The sequence below is a fragment of the Polypterus senegalus genome, chromosome 3, assembly GCF_016835505.1.
Source record: "Polypterus senegalus isolate Bchr_013 chromosome 3, ASM1683550v1, whole genome shotgun sequence".
Taxonomy (NCBI): Eukaryota; Metazoa; Chordata; class Cladistia; order Polypteriformes; family Polypteridae; genus Polypterus; species Polypterus senegalus.
In genome coordinates, this window is record NC_053156.1 from 124,815,254 (window position 1) to 124,830,462 (window position 15,209).

The following is a 15,209-nucleotide window of genomic DNA, read 5'->3' on the forward strand; positions in this document are numbered from 1 at the left end:
CTGTTTCTTTATGTCAGCACTAGAGCAGCACTGTTTTATAAACTGTGATCATTCAGTTCTACAATAGACTTTAGGAAGGACAAGTAAGAGATATACCATATATCAAATTAACATGTAGACTTTTTTCAAATAACTACCCCACAATTCATGCCAGGAATATGCTGTACTCTCAAGCTTTCTTGTATACTTATTACTCAATAAAAAGTTAAGTTAACTTCAATAAATGGATAAGGGCTAAATACCACTGGGTGCTACTGATGAACTTAACCTTTGCATACTGCGGTTAAATTTTCAACCCTTGTGTCCGAAACCATAAAAATAAAGAGATTTGACTTGTAGCTCTGAGATTTATTTCACACTTTTTGGAAAACAACAAGTACTTTTTGGCATATATCTGAAAGGTGCTATATAAAAGATTATTTAAACACAAAGCAAAACCAGCATGATACAAATTCATTAAGCTCACTATTATGAGAAGAACGCATTCTTGTGTCATTTTCAACTTTCTTTTTTTTAAAACAAACAAATAGAAAACTGCACTGCATCTCAATAGGCAAATTCCACTAGTATGATATCATATTAAAATGGGACAATGAAAGCTATAAAGCTGGCTGGTTATCTGACTAACAAAACAAAAAAAAAAACAAAAAACAAGGAAATTGATAAAAGCAGGGCCTGACAATTTTGTCTTTCAAAAGGACTTTGACAAAACACCTAATGAATACTTGCTGCACCTATTCAGGTCATCATGAATATATGAGTACAACAAGCAAAGTTGAAAGCTTTCACCCCCTTCTAAATTAAACAAGAAAAAGGAAATACATTCAGGTGAAGAAAGCGATAAAGGAGATAATATGAATTTGCTTTTACCTTCAGTTTAATTGTGAACAGAAGAAAGTATGGTCATGAATGCACTTATAAGTTACAATAAGAAATACAATCACTTTTGTAAAACCAAGTAATGCTATCTAAAAGAGATTAACAATTAATGCAGCACAATGAAAATATTCAAATGAAATTGTTATTCAGTAAGTATCAGGAAACTAGTAGATTGATGGCTTCTACTGAATGGATGGTTTAATTCTAAAACTGACGATTTTAGTATGGATAAAGTCTAGGAAATGTACTGGTCGAATTGACTAGCAATTTTAACCACATTAAAATAAATAAAATCAGAAAAAATAAGGCCTTCTCACATTTATTACCTTCACTAACAATAACACCTAAAACAGATTAATAAAGCAGCACAACTAACATATTTACACTGTATCTGAAGATATTTGCTTTAATTATTAAGCAATTAGTAAATTAATTACTTCTGCTCAATAGAAAGTTGACTACGTTCAAGAAAGGTAATAGTCAATTTGATTTGCAACGTACCAATTTCAATCATGTCTTTCAAAATATACAAAAACAGAAAAAAATGAAGACCTCCACAATTTCACTAGCTTCTCTATCAATAAAAAATGATTAAAGAAGCAAACTGTTAAACCCCAATATTGCTCTGAAAAAAATTAAAACGTTTTGAACAAAACCACTGACATTCTCCACAGGCATTAAATGGATTATGGTGAGAAGTAGCTAATTCTCATTTTGCGTGTATATCACTGCTGATTTGTTAACTTCAAGGCAACTTTGACCATTCTCATGCATGAGCTTCTTTCTGATCTGACGTAAAATTTCTAATTATTTTCTAGCTCACCTCAGTAAAATGACAAAAATTATTTGTGTATATTAAAATAAAACCTTCAAAGCTGATAAAAGATCAAAAACATTTATCACTTACAAAGAACAAAATAGCTGACCTGGAAAGATCACTCTCCCTGCAGACTAACACAGGAGACCTTCCATAATGCTGTGGAATTACTGGCATCAGGATATTTGAACATAATGAATACAGCAAAAGCAAGAGTAAAATTTTCAACCTAGTGTTGTGAACCTGGTTTACTATTAAAAGTGTTTGCCATTCAGCAGAATAATGAAATAAAAATTAAACTAAAAGATACTCAGGGATTCAAGAGAAAAAGACAGACAGTCTTCATAATTGTGATGGGATAAATAGTGTTTAATTAGAATGATAAAAGTGGGGAAAGGTGAAGGATTTAGCAAGCTAACTGATGATCTGTTCATTAGAAGTGTTTGAAGCTTCTATTCTAAAAGCTGTGTAACTCTGTACTAGTTCTTACACTTCAGGCCAGTGTCTAGAGGTGTATGCGTGTGTGTTACTTTTCTAACAAGAATTCTACAATTTAGTGTTATTTAAAAAAAAAAAATAAAGTTGTAAAGACTCAAGGAAAATTAATACAATGATGAGGGACATTATTTTTCAGTCTGCAGTTATTTCAAGAGATATGTTTAAATTTGCTAGGATGGCAAAAGACGGCAAGTGGGACTTTGGTTTGCATTGCTGTTTCTGTTGCAATTGTCCCATTTCGCCACTGGCCTCAAACAAAATTGTGTTAGTAATGAGATCCTATCTCTCCATTCAATCAATATTTTAAATAATGCCTTTTATAACTAACACTCACAGAATAATTTACAGTGGTTATAAAATGATATCTGTCATTAATTGTTCATATTTATTGTGCTTTTACTGTGATACTTAATTAAAGGTTTTGCCAAAATTCTACAGATCTCCTGAAGGGATAACAAATAAAAACAAGAATAAAACATATTCATATTCTGTGAATATTCACCCACCCTTCAACTATTATTGGTTGTCAGCTAAGTTATGAAAAAACATTACTTGACATGATTTTTGTAATGTGATTTTGTGATGAAGATGAGATCATGACAAAACAGTACATAGGATCCATTAGTTTAGTATATACAACTGAGTATTGTGTGGCAAGAAAAAAAAATGTTAACATTGCATTGTCCTTTGAAACCCTCTCCACCCCAAAATTCTTCTCCCCTCCAGTTTGAAATACTGTACAAGGTTTTTAAACATCATTTTCTTTTCCTAAAACACCAACACAGGTGTAGTTAGTCTGGATAGTTTCCATTAACTGTGCACAGTTTACTGAAATTCAGACAGCCAAGATACTACAAATATTGCTGTCTCAGCCATCCCTTGATGAGTCACAAATGTGTGTGAAACATTTCATGTTCTCTTAAAGCATGCACTGGCAAACTGAAGTCTGTAGAATCTGGAATGTTTCCAATAGGCCTGCTGTCAATGATACAATGATAAAGGCATTATATAAATAAATCATTATACAAATAAATAATTTCATTAAATGCTTCATTTTATTTGAATGCAAATGTGTTTTCTTTTTTAACCCAAAAACATTTTCTGTTGGCTATTACTGTATTTTTTTTAATATGGACAATAAACTTTTAAAACCTCTATGATACAAAAAAACAGTTTACATAGATATTTATTTATGACTGGTATTATGCTGAGTAAATTTCAGGGTGAGTGCAACTTGATCATCTTCAAGACATGTTTGCTAAACTGTGCTTCAATGGGGAGGCAATAGATTTCAATCCTTCATTAGATTTATTTTATGTAGATGAAATGCTTTTAAAGACTCCAGTCCACTCCCAAGTCACAATGTCAAGAAATACTGAGTTATAAATATTCAACCACAACTAGCTTTTTTTTGTGGGGCACATCATTCTCAACTCCAGAAAAGAAACGGTTTGCTTGTCAGGGCACCCTTTTAAAATGTGGATTGTGCAACCAGCACCAAGTTTCATAGTGCAATGACAAAGTGAAAGATTAAGGCTACATCCATACTACACCATTTTAATGAATAAATTATGTTTTTAAAATAAAGAAATCTCTGTCCACATTAAAACAACCAAAATGCATATGACGTAGCTGTTTGCCAATACTGGGCAATTGTGCTTCAGCAGAAAAACTGGTAATGTCACTGGTCACAAATCTGTCCCAAAACTGTAGTAAATGGTAAATGACTTGACTTTTGCACATGTATGCAGCATTCATACTGTACAAAAATGCAATTTAGAGGCTTACAGGTAAGCAACACAACAAGCACCATGGAAGGCAAAATGTCTGTCCATAATATGCCAAAGTCAATATCACATTTTTCAGCACTTTTATTTCATTTTCCACAAATTATTCTGAACATTAAATGAAATCCACACAATCCCCAGTGCTCTTTCCTAAGCAAGCCTACATCAGCTCTGCCCATGCAGCCAGGTAGTATTGAGTATGAAAAATATACAGCAGGGATCAGAAGAGGAAGTGTTTTGAACAGGTGGGGGTAGTGCTGCTGTTTGCAAATGGTTTGGTTTTCCCAGGATAACAGTTCAACCAGTACAACTTCTAAAGATAAAACATGTTACCACATGTGAATAGAGCACCCTAGCACATGCAGCACCTGCAACATGCCCTTCTACTTCACTGGTAAAGCAAACTCTGATGCATAGTGTATGAGAAGACAATTTGCTGTCAGTCAAGGATTTAAGAACTACAGTGACTGCAGTATTTCAGAGCACACTGTCCCCTACTGTTTGTGTATCTGTTATGATAAGCTGCTTTTACTGGTCTTTATATTTTCACATTGAGTTTGTATTTTTGTTTTGCAGGTGAACTGAGCTTCCTAATGATTGTGAGAAAGTCTGTCATGAATGGTTAAGTTACAGTGTTGTGTTATCTCATCTTGTTTACTGTTCCGTTTTGTCTTTGTCTACTCACCATACTTTGTGTCGTCCCATTTTAAGAAGGATTAGCAGTTTGAAATGTTTAACTTACTTAACATTTCCCAAATTGTGTGCTCCTATGATCTAGCGTAAGTGTACAGTGGTTAAAAAAAAAACCCAAAAAAAAACGCAACTGTTCCAAAAGATTAGCTAATTTCTATATGATGTTTGACATGTTTATCTTTAGATAGATAGATAGATAGATAGATAGATAGATAGATAGATAGATAGATAGATAGATAGATAGATAGATACTTTATTAATCCCAAGGGGAAATTCACATAATCCAGCAGCAGTATACTGATACAAAGAAACAATATTAAAATAAATAGTAATAAAAATGAAAAAATGAAAAAAATAAAAATAAAAATTAATGTTAGCATTAAAATTAATGTTAGCATTTAGCCCCCCTTCAGTCTGTCACTGAAGCTACTCCTCTGCCTGGAGATGACACTGTTAAGTGGATACAGTGGATTATTCATGATTGACAGGAGTTTGCTTAGTGCCCGTCGCTCTGCCACAGATGTTAAACTGTCCAGCTTTAATCCTACAATGGAGCCTGCCTTCTTAACAAGTTTGTCCAGGTGTGAGGCGTCTTTCATCTTTATGCTGCCACCCCATTATATATATTACCTTTCTACAAAGCATTCATTCACATCTTTAAACATGGTATGTGGAAGTGTTTGCGACACAGTGTTTCTTGCATGCCTTGGTACATAAATGCAAATATTTTTACTAAAGGTTCTGCAAAAGGTTAGATGAGTTTTGTAATTCAGTTTTAAGAATTGGTTGGGCACTTTTTTCAAAACTGTTTTAACTTGAGCTGTCAAAAGCACCTTAAAAGATACCGTATTTTTCTCATCATTTGATGTAGTTTAATGGTTCTGTCTGATTATTTATTGCAGACCACTCATAGAAATACATGTCGTCAGACACAGACTGAAGAAATGAATTTCTTTATGTTTAAAAAATAGGATTAGATATACTGTTGTCCTCTGTGACTCTCTGACCAGTCAGAAAAAAACATGTATATGCAAATACCTAATTTAGAACCATTATAAAGGATGTAAATGTATATACATGAATTGCGATCTGTGAGTTGTGATGTAATGAATTAAAAACATTGTCTTCTTTTATATAAAACCGCCAAATAGAAAGAGATAGCAATGTTTACTGATTTACAAACACTGATGCTAGCAAGGCAGGCAAGGTTTTGAACACAATGCATACAATGGAAAAATCAAAATTAAGTAAAGGAGACATAATGTAAAATAAAAATTGTTGGAAAAAAACATGCTATTTGAGAAGTCTTTTTGAGGCGCAGCTGTTCATGAAATTGTTACATTTTGGGGGAAATAAACAGTTTATTTTGATAACATTTCATATCATTAATGTGGAAAAATATACCAGGCTTATAAATACAGTATATAAACCAACAACATGTTTCCTCTGTGACAAATTGTTGTTTGAACTTCTCACAAAAACAAACCTTAATCCAGTAATGGTGACATTCATCCATCCATTATCCAACCCGCTATATCCTAACCACAGAGGCACGGGGGTCTGCTGGAGCCAATCCCAGCCAACACAGGGCGCAAGGCAGGAAATAAACCCCAGGCAGGGCGCCAGCCCACTGCAGAATAGTGACATTAAACAATCAATTCATTTGGCATTCTAAGCAGTGAGTTAATCATTACTTACACTCAGAACTGCCAGAATTGTTGAACTAAACTAAACTAGGATTCAGAAGTGTAGCACAGAGATTACAGTTATTGAAAATTAGCTAGTAAGATAGTACTGACTCCAACTTTTTCTATCCATTACACATAGTTGACTGGTCTCAGATGGTGGCAATGAGAGAGGCCTCCAAATAAAGCTGAATTTCCTGGCCTGCTCCGGGGACAATTACAGGACTTTACTAGCCTTGTGACAGGTATCATCATCCTGGTGATCAAGCCTATTCACTGTTAGGTACTCTGGTGAAATGAAGAGGTACTCCTATTAGCAATGATTGTGTAATAATATAGCACTAAAATGTTATTCTGATCCGAAGTAGATGGAACAAACTCCACAGGGTTATACTGTACTCAGTGTTTTGTGAGCTGTTGACAACAGGTGGCATGAATGCATAAAGTCTTGAAGTTTCTAACCTATCCCAGCAATCTTATCAGGTTCAGCAGCAGATAGTATTCATCATATTAAACTTTTTTTTTATTGTCCAATGTGTGCATTCTGTAGCTCACTGTGAACACACACACTTGCCTTTTTGGGTTAGGTGTAAAACTTGTGTATGTCATTAACTATCACACTCCACATCTATTCTAGAATTATTCGAAGATGCATTTTTTGCCACCACTGGCATTTTTGCTTACCATATATACTCGAGTATAAGCCGAGGTACCTAATTTTACCTAGAAAAACTGGAAAAACGTATTGACTCGAGTTTAAGCCTAGGCCTAGGGTGGGAAATGCAGCAGCTACTTGTAAGTTTCAATATTCAAAATAAATACCAATAAAATTACCGTACATTAATTGAGGCATCAGCTCATTAATTGAACACACAGCCTGGAATGAGTCTCACAAAGGCTGCACAGCACCACACAAGAGCCTGCAGCAGTTCTTCTACCAAACCAGGTACAGTGTAACCTCGGGTCACGACCGTAATTCGTTCCAAAACTCTGGTCATAACCAGATTTGGTCGTTACTCAAAGTAATTTCCCCCATAGGATTGTATGTAAATATATTTAATCTGTTCCAGACGATACGAACTGTATGTGAATATATATTTTTTAAAGATTATATATAGTTAATTATACCATAGAACACACAGTGTAATAGTAAACTAAATGTAAAAACATGGAATAACACTGAGAAAAACCTTGAACAACAGAGAAAAATAACACTGCAAGAGTTCGCGCTATAGCACTACGAACCGCTCCCTAAAAACACTTTTTTTTAATGAGTTAAGCACAAGGAAAAAAATGAACATTTGAAAAATCCATAATTTAATAAACCACCAATAAAAGTAACATTGCAACAATGCACGCCACGAACCGATCGCTGTAAACAGAAGTGAATTGGAGGTTAAAATCCAATAGAAATAAGTCTTTATTAAATACAAGGTTAAAACAATGCTCGAATCTGTCTCTTTAAAAACAAGCCGGGTGCATTCTTTAACTGCTTTGTCAGCCTTATGCAGCTAGCCCTCTATCTCTCTCGTGTGTGTGTGTGTGTGTGTGTGTGTGTGTGTGTGTGTGTCTCTCTCTCACTCTCTGTCTACACAGGGAATTCACAGGGAGAGACTGAACATGTGCGAGTTGGCAGGGGCAGCGGGACCTGACTTGAATATAAGCCCAAGGGTGACGTTTTCAGCACATTTTGGGTGCTGAAAAACGCGGCTTATATTCGAGTATATACGGTATATGTTCCTAAATTTATAAGACCATATAAACACTAAGTAGTTTTAATTTAACACTGGCAATTTTACTGTGCACTTTACACTGGTCAGTGTCACAGGGTCAATTTTAATTAATTATAACTCTGTTTCAAAATACAGGACTGCGTGTTTTCTGGGTGGTGTCCCATAACTAGTGACACAGTGGCCAATGAATACTTTATTATTAGGACATTCATCTCAGCATATTAACGTAACAGCTAAAAGTTTAAGCAGAAGTATGTATTGTTTCTAGGCACTGAAGACATTAAAAAAAGTAAAGGGTGGATAATGCATCATTCCAAAGTCTGACAGTTAGAGTCTGTATAGTATAGATAAGCATGGACAACTGGGTAAATAAATACCAGTTTAGAGAAAAAAATAGATGAAATATTTAATTACAAAAAAATCTCTATGCCAAGTCTATGTTTGCTTCAAGGAACAAAAGTACATAGCCCCTTTTCCTGCTTCAGACAGAAGTCACAAAACTGTAGCTTGAGTATTCTGTCCATATGGAACCCTGGAAGTGGCACCAGCCCATCACAGGACAATTTCACACTGAGCCAGTTCAACGTTAAAAATTAACCTTGCATGCACATCTTTGGGAAGTAAAAGAACAAAAGTATAATCCAGAGGAAAAAGAAGACATGAAGACACAGGGAAAAGGTGCAAACTCCACACAGACAGCAACCAGACATACAGTATAATTCAATCCTGCGCGTCCAACCACTGTGTCAGTCTGCAGAGTTTTTTAGTTTATTAAATAAGATTCAGAACATTTACAGCAATTTGAATGTTTTACAGTACATTATATAAGATGCAGCTTTGAAGTTAATAAACTGTGTGACCAAGACTATAGGATAATAGGATTATAAGGGAAAACTAGCATTTTATTTAACCGTATGCATTAAACAAAGGGGTTAGTAAAAAGTTTATGGAGAAAGCTAAATGATGCCAAAGAAAAAGCACAGGAGAAGAAATGTAGGCAAGATGGTGATCTAACTCAATGATGGCATCATATTAACAGAGATAGTTGTGGGAGGTGGGAGAAGATAGAGGTGAATGAAGACAAGTATTAGAGGGGCTAATTATAAATGGTTAAGTTCCAAAAGACAGTGTGGACCAAGTATTAAATAACTGTAGAAAACAGATCCACTAGATGTTATTCTTCTGAACCATTGGCTAAACAAAAAAGTTATTTTAACACAGCATTGAATTCTGGGATGCAAATAAACATGTTAATACAGCAAACTCTGGGACAAACATGCAAATACACAGTAAAAGTTAGGGTTAGGGTTAAATAAGTTCAAATAAGCTAAGTACAGTATATACCTTTAAGAAAAATGTGAAATGGGAGCTTTTGGGTACTTTGTTATCTAACTTGTACTACATAATCAGTTAAAATTTAAATTTAACTTATAATTGTCAATAATCCACTTTTTGGCTAATGTCAGTTACTAAAAATGTGTCAAGTCACGGTATAAAACAAAGCACCTTTTGGAGTGACAGAGGCTCCTACTCATCTCTGGAGAGAGATGGAAGTGAAGCAGACAACTTGCCTGCTTTCAAAATTATACAGGTTTTTAATATGAGAACACTGTGCCTGCTATAAATAGGCGAGTTATAAAGACACACTGAAAATGACCTGCTGGCTAAGGACAAAATAATAGCTGCTGATATGAAGTAAAAATTCAAGGGAAACAAGCCTGTTTCATTATGGTTCACCTTTTTAAATTTTTTGGATTAAAAAGAATGGACTCTTAAATTACACAGACATCTCTCTTTTGGTTACACTGATGGACACTCATTTGAATCATTCAGGTTGCATCTTTTATTTAACTTTTCAGTTCTAGTATTTAATATCTAGTTTTTCTGAAAATAAACACAATTAATGATTAAATTCAAGTATGAATATTTCAGTATTAAAACTTGTTGTTTTTATTGGTATACTCTGCCTCCATTGTGCTTGTTTGAGTGATTCCCAATTTGCTTAGTTCTTCAATGGTAGTGATCAGGCCTCATTGGATTATGTCATTTATGTTTGTTCAGATGCAAGTTGTGCTCATTCTGTTAGCATTGTGCAGCCCTTTTAGGGGTAACAGTGAGAAAGCTGGGGGAAATTGGCATGTCTATGGATCCTGCTGTGGTATGCTAAAACTGAGGTTTCCTGCCTCTATTGCTCTGATTTGTGCTGCCCTTTCAAAGGTTATTAGGTAAGTCCCAGCAGGAGCACAGCTCTTGAAGTGGCTCCTGGCCTGTGCTAAAGGTATTTTACAGTGGTGTCCATCTAGGTGAAACACCCATGGGCAGGAATACACTCTCGACCCCTGTAAAGGTATTCTTGCTTGCTCTGTTTTGAAGTTAAGGTTGCCAGCCTTGGGCATATTGCTTGATTTGATTTGTTTGCTTGAGATATGAGTGACGAGTTGAAGTCATGGAGGGTACATCTAAATCAAGGTTAATAATTTAACCATTTCCAGTATTAACTTCTACACTAATATAAAAGAATCTTAGAGGTACTGTGGTTTTCATGGACACTTTGACACTGCAAAACAACAGTGAAAGTCCAACAATTTATGTCTACTAAATAGTATTTTAATCCAGAGTTATATACAGGTATGTACGTACAAAAACTCCAAAGGTTGACTGAAAGATGTTCAAAGAAGATTAAAAGCTGTGCATGATCAAATTAACACTACGTCAACATTTTACCAATGCCTGAATCTAACTGTTAAAACAGAACATTCAAATAACTGAAAAAAAAAAAATAAGGAAAAATAAAAAATTGCATCATGCCTTTAAATAAAGAAAAAAAAAAGAGTTGATGTGGTGTCATGTACTCACGAGACAATCACTCCATCCTGTACTGTTGTAGCATCTGTATCAAAGCACTCTACTGACTGTACCATGTCAGTCAGCTCAAAACCCCAAATTTAATATCCTCTCGTACAGTATATCCTCTATTTTACAAGAGTTGTGGAGCTTTAAAACAGTTAGCTAGTCTGCTAAACAAATAATCTGAATTCCTTTCCATGTCAGTATGTCAGTGGTAGCAACTGGAGAAAAGAAAGGAAAAAAAAAAAAACCTGATTGAGTGGTACTTCCTTGTAACAAATTTCTACAAGCAAGTGCTCTGTGCAATTTTCAGGAAAAAAAAAATGAATGGGGATGGAGAGCATTTAAAAATAAAAAAACAAACACCTTTTAGTGTGAAACATACATTACTTAGTGATTACAACAGTACTATTATTCATGATTTAAATGGATTTGTATACATACTGTATTATATGATTATTCTGCCATATTTTTATAAATATATATTTACATAAATATAATATATACACAGTATATTTAGCTTGAATTTATACAGACATCCATCCATCCATTATCCAACCCGCTATATCCTAACTACAGGGTCACGGGGGTCTGCTGGAGCCAATCCCAGCCAACACAGGGACAATAATAAGGAATTTTAGCATGTACTAAGAGTATCAGATGCTACAATGGATTCAGAAAGTATTCAGATCCCTTCACTTCCTGCATGCTTTATCAGTTGTATATTTAATGGATAAATTTGCCATTTTTACTCATCAATCTACACTCACTAACTTACAATCACAAAGTGAAAATACATTTTAAGATAGTTTTGCAAATGTATTAAAAGTTAAAAGCTGAAATCACTCATTCATGTATGTATTCAAACCCTTCACTATGGTACTCCAGATTCTAGTCAAGTGCATCCTGTTTGGTTTAATTATTTTTGAGATGTATCTAGAACTTGACTGGAATCCAAGTATGGCAAATTGAATTGACTGGACATTATTAAGAAAGTCACATGCCTGTGTATATTAGGACCCACAATTCAAGACATAAATTGTCATAAATTCCAAGGAACTCTCTGTAGACCTCTGCGATCAAATTGCTGTGAAGCAAAGATCGGCACAAGAGCATAAAGCTCTGAGTATTCCCAGGGCTACAGTTGCCTCAATACCAATGAAACTGAAGATGTTTGGAACCACCAGCACTTCCTAGAGTTGGCCATCCAGCCAATCCAAATAACCTGGCATGTATTCTGAATCCACTGTACATGCATACTAAGAAAGGGCCCTTAAAATGTAAGCATACTGACTAATACTACAAAACATGAACAAAGATGAAGGTCAGGCTTAAGAGTTGTTATATCACAGAATACTCAGGTAACAGAGAAAAGCAGTGTAGAAAAGTCATACTGGGTTATTTTGTAAATTATTAATAATGTAAAGAAAAGGTGAATAATATAAAAGGTGCAGCTAATACGATATGCTGCTGGTTGGCTGGCTGTCTACCTATTAAAATGTTTTAACATCTAAGTGCTGGCTTACTGGAATTCATTAAGCCATTCAACCTTCTGATCTTTTCTCCAAAACGAACCACCCTTACAGAGCTTAAGATTAAAAAACCTAGCAGCAGATAAGAAACTTGCTGATGATCCTGTATTCCTGTTGTACAAGAGACCCTTGTTCTGACAATGTGCTCCTTTACTCTGCTTTGACAGCAGTTTGTTTCTAGAAGTTAATTTAAGGTCAGGCTAAATGCAATTCATTCTGTAATTTGAGAGTTTACTTTCTTGTCTAAGAGGGCTGTGTGTTTTTGGGGTGGAATCAGGTTATGAGGTAAAACAACCTATTTTTCAGGGAAAATGTTACCCCTGAAAAAAAAATGAAGACAAAAAAAACCCTGAATAATGGAATATCCCCATGTTATTGAATTCTTTAGGCTTAAAAACATTCAATTCAAGTGTAGTGCAACTTCTGAGGGATTCTGAAAAGTTATTTCTACTGACTACAAATGTAGACTATAAAGACAATAAAAGATTATAACTATTTTAAGATTTTCTTGAAAATTACCAGACCTTTCTTTTACATGTCACCATGTGCCTTTGGAAATTAAAGCAATTCTTGCATATTTCCCGTTCTTGTAAAACATACACATGTGACGTGTCATGTCACTCTTTTAAAGCACTGATTGCATACAGAATCAATTAAGCATGATCAGTTCTGCAATTCATTTACATTTATTACAAATCCTCTGTAGCAATATAAAATAATTTTCATCAAATGAATGCCAAAAAAGTAAAATAATAAAATATACAGTAAATAAAATATTTTGCAACAGTAGATGTAATATTGTATTGTTCTACCAAAACAACCTCCTTTCAGCAGGAGTGCCAATACTACAATCCCCATTTTGGCACAGCTGGGTTGCCCTTATCAATGATCACTTTAAAGGATGCATTTTATTTTTCTTTGCTTTAAGGATATCTGCTTACATCACAAACTTAACAACAAAACATTACAGAAACAGTTTTGTGAATCTCTCCACTGATTTTGCCTGTAAGCTGATGACATGTCTGTATTAATTCACCATGATGAATTGTTGCACATCTAAATTCAGTATTAAGCCATAGTGAGCCCCCCGGGAATCTATTTTACCGATTTCTTGTAAATGTGGGCAGTTGTTTATAGCACGTCCACTCATTTTGGACTCACCCAACATGTCCACTCTTACTGACAAGAACTTAATTATATTTTATGTACATTATATCTGCTGAAAAAATAATTATGTTGAAGGTTAAGTAAGAAACCAATTAACAAAAGAAAGTCAGAAGCACAAGACCTATTTGTAAACAATGTTAATTGTTGAGCATGCTGGTTATATACAGTATGCAGTACGCACTAACAAATTATTTGATCTGCCTTTCAGTCTTTAAATATTTACTTGTAATTAGTTGTTTTTCTTAAACTTGTCGAATTTAATTATAGCTAACCTCTTTTCTGCCAATTGTGAAAGTGCAAATATATTTGGATGACAATACTGTTTCTAAATACTGTTACTCTACTCTAAATACTCTAAATACCGTCCAAATAATTGAGAGATGACCAAAATATTTGATTTTATTTAACTGCTCTGGGTTTGTTCTCACCTTGTGCCCAAAGCTGCTGGGGTAGGCAACAATGCCTATGGCCATGAACAAGATTAAGGGTAATTCCATGTTAAATCATCACACTCTTGGATGTCATTGTCAAAGATTTTAACGAAACCTGGCATGTTAATTTGGTCATACGGATAATCCATACATGTCTTGGATCAATATTAAGTGAGATTTAAGCTAACAAGGTTTGAACTTGTTTGGGTTTATAACTTTGACTGGCTATATCTCCCTAAATCCTGTTGTACAGAAATGACTCTATGTTTTGCATAAATACTTAATAATATATTAATAATAATAATTAATATTTTAGGAGACCCAGGCCCCTCCTGGGCCCCATGATCATCAGAGGTGACTGTGTGCAGAGGGTACAGACCTATAAATACCTGGGAGTTCAGCTGGACTGTCAATATTGATGCTCTGTGCAAGAGAGGACAGAGCCGACTATACTTCCTTAGAAGGCTGGCATCCTTTAACATCTGCAATAAGATGGAGCTGGACAGTTTGACATCCGTAGTAGAGCGACGGGCGCTAAGCAGGCTCCTGTCATTCACAGAGAATCCACTGCATCCACTGAACAGTATCATCTCCAGACACAGGAGCAGCTTCAGCAACAGACTGCTATTACTGTCCTGCTCCACTGACAGACTGAGGAGATTGTTCGTCCCCCACGCTATGCGACTCTTCAATTCCACCCGGGGGCGTAAACGTTAACATTATACAAAGTTATTGTCTGTTATACCTGCATTTTTATCACTCTTTAATTTAATATTGTTTTTTATTAGTATGCTGCTGCTGGAGTATGTGAACTACCCCTTGGGATTAATAAAGTATCTATCTATCTATCATGCTATCCCCAAAATGAAAAATTACCATATTATGAGGGCTTATAGTATTAAACATTAAATAGCAAAAAATCTATACTTTAAAATTGGTCATTTTTTTTAATAAAGCTAGCTTATTATGTCATGAACAACTCCAGAAAATTTGGTCTTTGGTTTCCAAATCGCTGTTGAGGTATCATTACTATCTGAAGTGTGCATCAAAACCACAATTCCTTATAATGCTATTGAATAGCAGTTTTTTGATCAGTAAATGGTACAGGTCTATAGGTGTGTTAAAAGAGACCCAAACAGT

At 34.8% G+C, this 15,209-nt stretch overlaps 1 protein-coding gene across 4 annotated transcripts in view; it reads right to left on the reverse strand.

The window, feature by feature from the left end:
- The window catches only part of scml4 (Scm polycomb group protein like 4), a 277,625-nt gene that overhangs the window by 96,555 nt on the left and 165,861 nt on the right, over window positions 1-15,209 (reverse strand). The window contains exon 1 of one of the 4 annotated variants that reach the window (XM_039747892.1): window positions 10,949-10,972. The exons of the other annotated variants lie outside the window; for them this stretch is intronic. The gene's annotated coding sequence lies outside the window, so the exon portion shown is untranslated. Of the gene's footprint in view, window positions 1-10,948; window positions 10,973-15,209 lie in introns of those variants that run through there. 4 annotated transcript variants of the gene reach the window in all.